We start from the raw sequence: 14,457 nt of genomic DNA, 5'->3' as shown, positions 1-14,457 counted from the left end.
TTTGAAGATAATTGAAAAAACCACGACTAGTGATATTGATCAAAACGATTATGTCACAAGTTAAAAACAATGTACCGTAAAACAAAGATTACTTTGATGCTAAAACAGATACTATTTTTTCTATTTAAATAATGGTTAACAATTGAGAGAAAAAAAAACATCAAGAAAGAGCACAAAAAAATAGAACTACATAACCTCAACTTTGGTTTTAATTTTCTGTGTGTTTAGGATTTGATAAACAATATAAATTACATTTAGAATCTTCCGGAAATTTGAAATAAAACATATTTATTATATTTAAAAGTATTCGAAAGACCTTACCCACGTGTGTCTACGAGGCATTGGGCTGTTAAATATAAAAAAAAGTGGTATGATTGCCAATGAGACAAATCTCCGCAAGAGACCATATGACACAGAAATTAACAACGATAGGTCACCGTAGTACGGCCTCCAACAATGAACAAAGCCCATACAACATAGTCAGATATAAAAGGCCCCGAAATTACAAATGTAGAACAATTCAAATTAGAAATCCAAATGCCTAATTTATGTACAAAAACAAATAAACGAAAACCGTAAATGTAGCACATCAACAAAACGACAATCATTGAATTACAGACTTATGACTTGGTACAGGCACATACATTCATAATGTGACGTGGTTAAACATGTTATCGGGATCCCAACCTTCCCCTTAACCTGGCTATGTAATCATGTCTAAAATGATTTTCTATGATGCATCATTCTAATTACATGAATAGTATATATTATAGACAGAAAAAGGTATCTTCTGAAATGGATGAAAATTTAAGCTTATCAAAATGAACAAACATGATATGCATGCCGTTTTATATACGGTAGTTGCTATACTAAAAGAAAAAAGTTTGCGGAGTTCCATTAGGGTCGAAAATACCCCTATATTTTTCCATAGTAAGGAGAAAATTACAGATAATATGAATACATGGAACCCCGATCAAATCCATCTTTTGCTAATATTTTTACATTTTTTAATTGTTTTTTCTTGTTCTATGGTAGATGCATCTACAATCATATTTTTTCAGTTATGTTTACCTACTGAAGTGCTTACTATAATAGTGTCAAATTAATCATTCCAATAGGTAAGATTACACATACATGTAGGAATGTGTCTGTTTACCAGCAGCAAAAAACCCGTTTTCTGCACGAGACAAAAAATAGATAATTATAAAATGATTCACGGAAACACTGGACATTTGAGTCGATAGTATGCCCATTGGATGTAACTTGTAAGCGAAACGATTTAATACAAGCTATTCAAGAGGTCTGAAACGGATTTTGCTTGAAATTAACAAAAGGGAGATGAGTTAAAGACCGAAGTCTAATTGAATGCGTTGTAATACGTTATTCAGACATTTATGCGTTTTCAAGGAATGAATTTGATACAACTGTATAGGACAAAAGTACATCAGCCATTATCAAGATCAGAAAGAAATGTTAGTAGTACAAAACGACTAATTCTTCATTCAATTTCGAACGCATGTGCAGTCGGTATAGAAATTTGCTGAATAAAAGCCATAAACAATGGGAACCTAAAGAATAAGCACTATCTCAAGATTTTTTTTACAGTAAATGAAACTCCCGTCTTTATAATTAAAGTAAAACATAAGTTTAAGGACAAGATTTGATATCGGTACCAATAATGTCTACTTTCAAATACTAGATTACTTTTCCCCGATTATAAATCAAGGATTATTGCAGTTACGCTGAAAAATAATCCTTTATCAAAGGACTTGATAATTAAAACTTTAAAATATTCGACTGCAAAATACATGTTACTTCCCGATTTTAATGTTTTGTTGTCATGGTGCCTACATTTATCGTTTTATGTTTATACTTTGTAATAACCACTCACGATGTCCTTGATAGTGAGAAAAATCTCAAGTATTTTTAAAACGGATTTTCATTTAAAGTGACTTTGGATATAATTTCAAATTGGCCTTGGCTATGTCTTCTCTACAATTATTTGAATTGTATCATTTTATTTCGATTTAGCTTTTTAAGTATTAATTCTTTTTAACATAATTACCTGTAGGGGTATAAAGACATGTAAATGTTTCATTAAGCTATGATGTTGTTTGTGTCAAACATTTCATTCATATTGAGGACGATTCAATAAACCAAATAATCTAGTTGTATCTATTGCATATTGGAAGATGTTTAATTGATCACAATAAATGCAATGTCGATTAAAATGCTGTGTAACAAATAATTATAAATTTATTTTGTGTATCATCCCAATAATTGACCTTGATATATGAAGTTGCCTGATCCTTGGACTTCTCCATTCGTCAACGAGGACGACATACTCGAGACAATATGTCCCTACATGAATGGTACAAACCCCCATCTATCATCAGACCAAATGTATCCACCTTTTATCTAAGGCAGACTTTACCTTTCAATATATTTTCGTCTTGAATATGCATGTGATGTTTGCCACTGAACGTTTAATGGGGAAGCTACACACTACAAGAACAATTCAAATGTATGCATATTGTGTTCTAGTATTAAGATTTTCATCAATCTTTTGATCTTGTTCTGCTGTATAACCTTCTACGTTAACACTTGTGTTTAAAACTATTTTAATGTGAAGTTTAATGCATTATTGTACTGAAACTTTCCAACCTAATTTGATAACCCATGTTTCTCTCTTTGCAATTTATTAAAATTTGAATTGAAGCTAGCAATACTTTAATTGCGGCGATATGATCAGATACCTTTCCCTGAAAATTATACATGAAATAATTCGGGTATTTTCACTTTCCCTTACTAACAGTCTGATGATTGTGATGTTTTTCAATCAATTATGGGACGACAGCTTACCATCCTTCTATAGAGGAATCGTATGGTTTCTAGCGTCACCTGCTCATTCTCCCATAACATGACTGTCATACAACTATAGGAACAAAGACACTTAAGGAACATATAAGTATGTCGCAGCGCCATAAAGAAAAAATGAATGAAAGAAGTCTATCTTAACAATTTATTAAAGCTAATATAGTTTTGTCTGATTTTGAGTCACTAAATTAACTTTCCAATCTTTTGATGCATCACCTTTTATACACCAAACGAGGCAATTATTAACATCTATATATATAACACTTATACATCTTAGCAATAATTTGAAATCGGTAGATATTGTTGACAGTAACAATACATATAGTTACAATACTATTTTGTGAAAATAATATCTCCGGAGATATTACAGCTTTTAACATGTTTAAATCACAAGTACTATTGAAACAGAAAAATCGTTTTATTTGTCATATAAGTGTTTTATACTTTCAATATATAAGAGGGCTCCCACTGACACAAAACAAATAATAATCTTGATATATCTAATCTCAATTAAAATCTTGATTTTATTAAAACTTGAGTATTTTCGTATGATAAAAGTGAGACATTTTTTTCATCACTTAATGTCAAAGTTAAAACCTTGCTTAATATATCTTTTCTAATTTTTACTAAAGTTTCATAGTCAGATGTTGAAATAAATCATATATAATTTAAGTGAATTTAAACAAATGTAAATAATTAAACAATGTGATAAAGTTTAAGATTCATTTGAAAGGGAGATTTAGAGATCTTGAGTAACTGACTATTAACTAACACATCAAACTTTTGTACATCGATTTTGCCTTAACTTGAATGAACCTGTCCTAAGAATACTTCGCCAAGTGTTCCTAGTTAATAGACTATAATAAATGTTTAATACAAAACGGGCAAAATGATTACGGTTACTTATAGTTGTTAATGTCGGTGTCATTTGGTTTCTTGTGGAGAGTTGTGTCATGGGCAATCATAACACTTCTTCTTTTTTATATGAAGTCTCCTGATGCTTGGTCCGTTTCTGTGTGTGTGTTGCGTTGCGTTTCGATGTTGTGTCATTGTTCTCCTCTTATATTTAATGCGTTTCCCTCGGTTTTAGTTTGTTACCCCGATTTTGTTTTTTGTCCATGGATTTATATGTTTGAACAGCGGTATACTACTGTTGCCTTTATTAATATGGTCTGTTTTAATTTCTGACTAAACTCTTCTGGTTTGTTTCCCTATGTTGTAACTACATAGTTTTTTTATTACTTAAAATAAGTGCATAAAAACATTTGTATTAATACTAAAAGATTAAAAAAGGGAATAAGTTTAATATTAACAAATATTTAATAAATGCCGTTGATACGTTTTAATTACCAATATTGTTTACTTTAAACAGCTGTGTTTTTTGTTATCACCGTTCGGACAAAATGAAAAAGATTGAAAATTGCCATTCGTCGTTATGCTTATAGCAAGAAAATCTGGTATTAAAACAGAGGGACGAAAGATACCAGAGGGACAGTCAAACTCAAATCGAAAATGAATTGACAACGCCATAGCTAAAAATGAAAAAAAGACAAACAGACAAATAACAGTACACATGACACAACATAGAAACTGAAACTAAAGAATAAGCAACACGAACCCTACAAAAAGCTAGGGTGGAATCAGGTGCTCCAAAAGGGTAAGCAGATCCTAGTCCACATGTGACACTCGTCGTGTTGCTTATGTGATAACAAATCCGGTAAATAGTTTAATTCGGTAGGTCACATTCATGAAAGGGAAGGGGATTGTAATTTCGACGTAAGGAACATATCCGATATCATTTGTGAAACGATTATTCTATAACGGTCAACCAACTCGTGATGGCGACCGTAAAATATTCGAAGGGATGATTTCATTTTTACCATTTGGAACTCTTGCTTTAATAGCTGCCTTGTGAGCAGCAACTGCACTGTGTGATTTACGAAAGGTAAGGAGAATGACGGGATTGTGGCTTCAACAGATAAGACATATAATATCCGTAATCGAATTTCTTACAGATATTCTATATCAAACGGTGAACCAAATCATAGGGGTGTCCGTAAATTATTTTTTTAAATGGCGGCAACTAAGCTATTTTAAAAGAATCCTTTTTTTTTTTCGATAACTGTCTTTGTAAGAAGTAATCTTCTCCCAATGAAAAAAAAAATAGGAAACACAAGCCGTTAAATGTCGTATTAACTACACGAGAGATATGTATTCTTCATATGAAGGTGCTATTGTAATTTTATCTCAGTTTAGATCAAGATTCATCTATCATTCAAAAGATCCATTTATGTCTAGAAAAGGAATCATGTTTCATTTATCTAAACAGTGCTTATTATTAAAGCTTCCTTTCTGTGCAAAAATCCAAGTCAACATTTTTCTTCCAAAACAAAGAATAAGAAATCCGATTTACTTATATTTAAGGAGAATTTAAAAATACACAATGGGTAGCTGAACATTCTATTGGGATTAGAAACATTTCCTTTTATATAACATGTTCTTTTTTAACGAATGGTAAATCTAATCTCTACGACTTATAAATAAATGTAAGCCATAAATCCTTTGACTTCATTATTTGTGTCCTTCAAATTTTACTAAAGTAACGTATAGTAGTACAATGTATACTATAATCTCTTAAATGCACTAATGAATAGAACTTTTTAAAAACTAGCATATGATATCTGAATGAAAAATTCAGTACAATATACTACATGCGATTTATTTTTTTATTTTTCTATATTTTTCATGATTTAAATACACTAATACTATACTTCAGAATCTGATTAATTGTTACTTGTTAATCATTCAAAATAACTGGTTGGCTATTTGAACTCGCTGACAATAGGGCCTAATTGTAAAAAAAATACCGTAATTTTGAGCAGATTTATATAACTTAGAATATAACAAAATTCTCTCGACCAATGACGTTGTAGGATTTGATGTTCCTTAATCGTAAGAATGAATATCGATTATCTTCTCTGAATGGGGCATATTAATGTCTATATGAGTAACTACAACAATGCCCAGAAGTACATTTATATCAGTTATATTGAAAGTTGAATTATGAAATATAAAAATAACAGGTTTGGGGTTTACTGGTTCTATAAAACTGGTACCATTAATGTTTAATTTCAAACTTTGAGTATTAAAGATAATTTTATGCAAGTATATGAAGTACTCGTTAAGATAATCATTGTGTACAATATTTAACAACATACATGTGTTTGTTCATGTGCTGTATGATCATGGGCATGTTTCATTCAAATATACTAAATATATGGAAATATAAAGAAAATGTAACTATTGAGAAAGTATTTCAGAATATAACTAGTTGCCACTTGTCATGTGTATTTAGAATATGAAATCTGAAAAAATTAGCCCCCCCTCTTTTTTTCCCACGTAATCGATCTCTTACTTCCAATCTTATTAACATTAAATCTCCGCACTCGCTGTTTTTTTTTTATGCCTAGTCGCTGTGTAGAGAGTGCGGACATTTTTTGTTGTTGACTTACTTCATAGATTAGCTGAATACAATGACTGAATTATTTTGGTAAATGAGTATGTTGCTATCTTGAGCAAAAAAATGTATTGCATGAACAAGTATTTTCTATGTTATAGTCGTTATGGAACATTTTTATTCACATTGTTGGACCTCAAGATTATACAAGATTTGTATTTCATGTACTTGTATATTCATAAGACTTTAAAGTTGTGTCAAAAGTTATAAAGAAAATGCACTAAACGATTAAACCAAACAAGTATTTGTATTATCGAACAAACGTCAGAGTGACCATTATAAGGACTTATGTAGATCATAATCTAATAGTCAAATAAGAAATATCATAACTAGCCAGTGCGGTTTGTCCTTAATCCTGTACTTACTGGTCCTAATTTAAATGATTTATATATACAACAGTTTTAATAGTGAATCAATTTATTAAAATCATCTGTCATTCTTTTAGATATCTACGTCATCGGGAAAGGCTTTTAATTTTAAGATCCATGGTGTGACTTATAATAATCCTTATATTGTATAACCCCAAAACAGTGAAAGTCAAAATCGTGTGTATGGTTTAGTCCTAACATATACTTTAATGACCAATTAAGTATAATATCTTGAAATATTCCATAATTACAATAGCAAGCGTCAGCAAAACTAAAGTTGTACTCCACTTTCCTAAGGCGAAATTTTGGTATCTGTACTCTGAATAGTGGAGGTATTAGAAGATAATGAGTATGGCAAGCCGTTGTAGAATTTATTCCCTATTTATAAATATTAAAAAATCATTTATTAATATTAAATATTATTTTTTAATATTAATAAATCGAATATTTAATATTAATAAATATTTTTTAAAATTAAAAAATAGTCATTTTTTAATATTAATAAATGGGTTTTATTTTCTAATATTAAAAAATCATTTTTAAATATTTTATATTCGATTTATTAATATTAAAAAATAATATTTAATATTAAAAAATAGATGCTATTTATTAATATTAAATATTCATTTTTTAATATTTATAAATCATTTTCTAATATTAATAAATGGTCTTATTTTTTAATATTAAAAAATGAATATTTATTATTAAAAATTCAGGTTGATTTTTTAATATTAAAAAATCATTTTCTAATATTAATAAATACGCCACCTATATATAAGAGTTGATCATACCTTACTGCAAGCATGTAGCTGAACTAGATCGGTGGAAAATATGAATAACAAAAACATCTACGAAACACCTGCTTTTATCCGACAATCAGCCAATTATTGTAAAAATAACAAGTTGAAAAATAAAGTTTTGTTTTTTCTTAAATGTACAAATAAAGTCTCTTGTTACTCCAACTCCATATTGAGCAAAGATCAGAAAACGGTAATGAGAATATTTTTGTTTCTGCCGTGACCACTTCGCGGTCTGCGTTTAAACTATGTAGATTTCTTTGAAAAATGTTAAGAATCAGAGACTTGAATTTAAAAAATAAACTTTAAAGCCCCAGTTGTAAATTGTAGAATATAAACAATAGATGTACATTGTCGGAAATACTAAATGTATGTGTACTCGCTGAGAAAGAAGAGAAAACCACGGCTAGAGTAGCTATTCGTTCAGTTTCTAAATCTTCCCGGAACAAAAATGTGTGATTTTAACAGGTAAATGCTTATGTAATTTCAGGTGACCAAATTATCAAAGGTTTACTTGTGATATATGACTGACGTTTAATTTCTATAACAACTGCCCCCAATAAATGTTGACATAACCATAATAACAGGAAAAAGTCAATAAAAGTTTTTTTTATCACTGTTCAAAACAATTTATATTCTTATACGGTTGTTGTTTTATCTTTTTCTCTTATCTTTTATTCTGATAATAACCTTTTTACTTGAAAACTTGCAAGACAGTGATTTTTCGCTCAATCAGCCTGCTAGAGTCCTTTTAGAGTGGATTTAAATAGAATAAAAGAGTAAAGTACAAGCAAGTGCACGAGAAGAAAAAAAAAAGTTTAAATATTCAACATTTAAATCAACACACAAGGTTTAGTCCTTTGCTAATTATTTGAATTATTTGATTTAGCGTTAAGAACCTTTGCCGACCCCACAGTTTAAATGTCTATAACATTGACGAATAGACAAGTGTGTGTTACAGATCAACGTTCACCTAATCTGAGCCATTCAATTGATAAACTGAGCGCGCCTGGAAAGTGTCTTGTCCACGATATCATGAAAATGGTTCTAATTTGGAAAAATAACCTGTACAATATACATCAATTAATTATTGGTCGTGCAAACATAAGTGTATATATGCACAGCACTTAAATATAGTTTCAATTTTAAAGTTTTTGTAATTTGATACTGTTGTGGAATCAATTTACGAGTATGCAAATCTTATATTATATTTTTCACAACTATAGGTTACCGTACGGGCTTCAACAATGAGCAAAGCCCATACACATAGTCAGCTCCAAAAGGCCCCGAAACCACTCATAGAAATCAATTTAAACGAGAAAACTAACGGCCTAATATATATACAATAAAATTAACGAAAACAAATATGTAACACATCAACAAACGACAATCACTGAATTGCAGGATCCTGACTTGGGACCTGCACATACATACAGAACGGGGTGGAGTCAAAACATGTTAACGGGATCCCAACCATTCTCGCTAACCTGGAACAGTTGTGCAACAGTACAACATAAGAACGATCTATAAAAATCAGTTATAGAGGGTTAAAAACATCAGATGGATACAAATAGAAATACATCGAACAAAATACAGAGTGGACGTGGCCGGGTATTTGTACATCACAACAACAAATAAGATCCATGATAATAAGACAAGATTCAGCTGAACACTGTACAATCACATCTTACACCAAATATATTTTTTTTTATATATTCAAGAAACAGATACAATGATTAAACTTATCATTGTCAAAGGTACAATGAAAATGAGGTCACGTCAGATGTTACAACGGTAACGGTAATATGATAAATTAAGTTACGGTTCAACACTGACAGTCAAACATGTACACCTTAAAAAAAATTCTGGGTGCGAAATATAATAGTTGACCTATTCCTTATAGTATTATACATTATACAAAAGCCGTAAGGTATTCATCACATTCGCACGAAGCTTTATTCATTACCCCTTACTTACCTCTCTGTTCAATTTATGTATGGACAACGCTACTACAAACACTCATTCAAACCCATACAATCTTTTAACTGTCATTTCGAATATTACAAGTCAAAGACTTTTCAAACCAGTTAGCATTGGAAAAGATGAAAAGAGTAAAGACTCTTTTTTAAAACTTTCCTTTGCAAACAAAAGTCTCAATGCCGTCAACTTGGGCAATATCCTTCATCATCAATTAGTTCAATCAAAAATACCTCCCTATTTTTAAGACCAGTCTGTACTAATTATTTCGTATACCTATACCAAACCAATTGCAACAAAAATCTTCAATTACAAACACAAATATTGACGATTCCAGGTCGAAATCACCTGATTGCACCTGTGCTAGTCCCAATTTATATATAGTCCGACTGGCAAAGTTATTACCGGTCACCTCAACATTGTCAATATCACTTCCCTGCGAAATGTGCTATTCAAAGGTTCGAAAAATCGAGAGCCTAAATTCACCAATACAAAATACTGATGAATTCAGTCGAATATTATGCCAGACAATGGGTTAAACGCGAAAAAGATGATGTAATCTTAATAAAGATACTTTTACCAAATGGATTGAGACTGTGAGGTCGTTGATACCAACTGGAATTAAGAAACTGAATGTGTCTATCAGTACACTTGGAAACTCAACACAACCCCCGACGACACTTACTAAAGTGGAAATCCTGGATAATCATAGCTCTGTTTTATGCGTCTTTTGGTATTGCTGGGTCTTCCAAGTGCTCTACGAAACCTCTTTTTAATTATTAACATTAATTTATCAGCAACCAAAGCCGTGTTTCAAAGTTTGTTTAAACTGACGACTCTAGGGGTTGCATGAACCAGGTGTGCATACTAGAGAGTACATACAATCTATGATTCCTCATCTTGATATAGTATTAAAACATTTGACTTTTCTACACCTTGCAGAGGTATTCCTCATTCCAAACTAAAAGACAAAATGAAAGAGTTGGCATTGCTTAGTTTCATAAAAAAAAAAAGAATGCCCAACGTAGATACAAGTATCTTTTCTGAGGGAAGGATAAATCCTTCTTTGAAAAACAAAAACAAAAATCACTCTGATTCAAACCAAAAATTCTCTGAAAACTGGCATTATCAAGATGGTTGATTTTTAGATTGACAACATATGTTACAATTGGAGGACGTGTTTTTCAACATACTATCGGCGTTTACACGGGAACCAACTGTGCCCCACGTCTATCGGACTTGTTACTTTATAAGGCCGAATTCATTCAGGAATAAAGAAAAGATTGGACGCATCTATCCCATCGAAATAGAGATAAAGGATACAACAAATACAGTTAAGTCTGTCTCATATCTTGACTTGCATCTAGAAATTGACAATTGACGGTTGATAACAAAACTTTACGACAAAAGAGATGATTTCAGCTTCCCAATTGTGATTTTCCATTACTTTGTAGTTACATTCCGGCAGCGCCTGCATACGGAGTATATATCTCCAAATTGATACGATATAACTGGGCTCGTATTTCCTATCATGATTTCTTTAGTGGAGGGTAGCTGAAAGCTAATAAACCAAGAGTTTCAAATGGTGAAATTGGAATCCTCTCCTCGTAAACTTTACGGACACCATCACGAGTTGGTTCACCGTTTTTTCTTTAGTTTTCTATGTTGTGTCATGTGTACTATTGTTTGTCTGTTTGTCTTTTTCATTTTAAGCCATGGCGTTGTCAGTTTGTTTTAGATTTATGAGTTTGACTGTCCCTTTGGTATATTTCGTCCCTCTTTTATGGAATATACGTTTTATGTACCTTTTTTCATAACTACAATCCCGTTCCTTTTTACGAATGTGAGCTACCGAATTAGACTATTTACCGGGTTTGTAATAACATGAGCAACTCGACGGGTGTAACATGTCAAGCAGGATCTGCATAACCGTACGGATCACGTGCGATAACTCGCAGTTTTTGGTGGGGTTCGTGTTGTCTTTAGTTTCATTTTGTGTCTTGTGTACTATTGTTTGTCGGTTTGTCTTTCGGCCGTGCATTGTCAGTTTATTTTTGATCTATGAGTTATAATGTCCCTCTGATATCTTTCGCCCCTCGTGTGAACAGTATTTGATTTTTTTGAAAAAAACGGCTTAACACTCGTTAGCAAATGGTAAGTTGAAACCAAAGCGTTATGTACATTTACACATATTGCTAACCAAATTACAACAAAAGTTGAAAAAGAAATGTCCGACTAAAGCCAGTTATTCTGTTATTTCATTATTTTCATTAGCGAAAAGTTAATTTTTAATACTAGTCAAAACTCAATTATAGAAGAAATGTAGAGGAACTTCATTAACGATTTATTGACGGCAGTTGTGCATTATTAGAGTAAGCTTTTTTTAAAATCAAATTTGATAATGTTTAAGAAATGAAGCACAATTCAAATTTTTCACAAAATTCAGAAAAGTAAATTTTCAGATGACAAAAGCCTTGGAATGTGGTCCTGAATCTATGGATTCAAATCTACAGTTCAAATATTAAAAGTATTCGGTACCACGCCAATAGCACACATATTGACTCCCTTTCTGTCTTATCTTGGTGAATCATTTAGAAGAGAACTCCATTTTAACAAATATTTAGGTGATTCCTGTTTGTGTATTTTAAAATTGATTGTTCCTTTCTAGTTTTCAAAATATGATTATATAGTTACAGAGTACGTGTAATTTGTTTGCTATAGGCGCTATTTCTTATTAAGACTTTTTATCAATTAAAAAAAAAAGAAATCAAGAATCATGTATGCCTGATTTAAATGTATAGGTAGATGACGATCGTTCTATATAAAAGTCGATATGTTGGTGTTAAAGTGATGCAACTTGTATTCAATGGGATATAACTCTAGTACTTTTTCAGGACTTACCGTTGATTCCTGTTAAAGTCGACAATAAAAAAAACAATATCGATAAATATCTACCATACAAGATGTTTAGTGAATGTAATGAATGTCAGTGGTAAAAGAGTGGATCGATTTTTGAATAATATCTTTGATGAATTATATGAAAAAGTAAAAAATTAGTACGGCGAAATAGATTTTCTCAACAGAGGTGTTCAATCGTATCTTGTATAGATGAAAAATTACACTTCTAAAGTGGTACAGAAGTCTAAAACCAACATGGAAATTATTGTGGAATACCAGCAGACTGGCAATTTAAATAATCTGATTATAAGCCAAAACAACGACTCCAAAAGACAGTCTAGATAAAAAAATATTAAAAAATAAGAATCATACAGAAACATATGTCCCAGGTTCAGTTAATATGTAGATGTAGAGGATGAAATTGGTTCCTATAGGTGTGATTTTTGGTATCTTTATTATTGTAAAAACATCACAAATAAATTGGAAATGAAACATTAAACCGTAGAAAAAAAGATATGTCGATTCTGCTACGATGATATGTTGTATGAAAATAGAAATCATTTAGAATGGGATGCTTATGATGAATTTAAGGTATATGCCTCTGCTGGTGGAATGTTAGTCCCCGAGGTGATCACCAGCCCAGTAGCCAGTACTCCGGTACTGGCATGAAAATACGGATTTTTTTTCGTGTTATTAAATTTGCTGTTACAAAATGATAAAAATTGTTATAAATTAAGGAATGTATCTCCCTCATGCAAAGCTCTGATTTCTTTCACGGATTTGGCTATACTTTTTGGAACTTTTGGATTATAGCACTTCATCTTTTATATAAGCTTTGGATTTTACATATTTTGGCCACGAGCACCACTGAAAAGACATGTATTGTCGAAATGCGCATCTGGTGCAGAAAAAATGGTACCGTCAATGTTATTAAGCATGATGGAGCACTCCAAACATTAGAGTATTTCAACTCAAATAGAGATAATGACCATCCACAAAATACAGAGAGCATAACGAAAAATAAAGATACAAACATGGACAGTGGTGATACAGTACAAAGTACTGGAAAATTGATCAGTGAAGATGAAAACATCACATTAAATAATGACAATAAAAAACAAATCAATAATCTCCATAAAAAACGTTTCTAAAATCAGCACCGAAACCAAACATATGAATATACAGTATTTAAATCTTTGAGGATAAACAACTGGGCAACCAAATGAGAATACTCAAAATTGAGGAAAAATAAAACTACAATCAAGTGAGAAGAGAAAATGTACCAAATCCAATCCAGGAATAAAAAGATATGATAAAGATAGAATAATAGCGACACAAAAAACTAGGATACTTAACCTAGAAAATGAAATAAATCATATGAAAACTGTCATTTTTTATGCTATTACATCAAATCAAAATCCGACGACAAATAAAAAATGCACATGGGAGATACCATTACCAACAATATAATATGGCACAGAACCACATCAGAGACATGCTTCTTGACCATCGGTTTAAATCAATTGAAACCCGAATGATGCAAAATATGAGTATGCAAACTGCTCTAACAACTAAAATTGCACTACAAGCAAACCATATCCTCCTGATTTACCATATATGTACACAAGACAGGGTCTAGTACACCCACACACTATGCATCAGGGAACACCAAGCAATATGCTTACAGTATACATGAACCCATAAACCACAGTGCCAACATACCTACAAAAAAGTATAGACCTAATGGAGCACCGGAACATTTGAATCAGTATTACGGAACACCCACATATATGACTCAACAGTATGGAACACCTACATATATGAATCAACATTATTGAACACTAACATATATAAATCATTATTATATAACACCAACATATATGAATCGGCATTATGAAACACTAACATATATGAATCAACATTAGATGCCAGGAACTAATATTTCCTCAACACCAATATTAAACCAGCACGTTCATCAAGGAACATGTCGTCAAGGCTTGCCTAATGCCTATAAGAATGATCA

General features: G+C 31.4%; 1 protein-coding gene across 1 annotated transcript in view; it reads left to right on the top strand.

The window, feature by feature from the left end:
- LOC134686613 (GDP-fucose protein O-fucosyltransferase 1-like) overlaps nt 1–14,457 on the top strand; it is a 340,651-nt gene that overhangs the window by 185,238 nt on the left and 140,956 nt on the right. The window lies entirely within an intron of this gene.

Source organism: Mytilus trossulus, chromosome 1 (genome assembly GCF_036588685.1).
Source record: "Mytilus trossulus isolate FHL-02 chromosome 1, PNRI_Mtr1.1.1.hap1, whole genome shotgun sequence".
NCBI classification, from domain to species: Eukaryota; Metazoa; Mollusca; class Bivalvia; order Mytilida; family Mytilidae; genus Mytilus; species Mytilus trossulus.
This window is presented reverse-complemented; position numbering and strand designations above follow the sequence as displayed.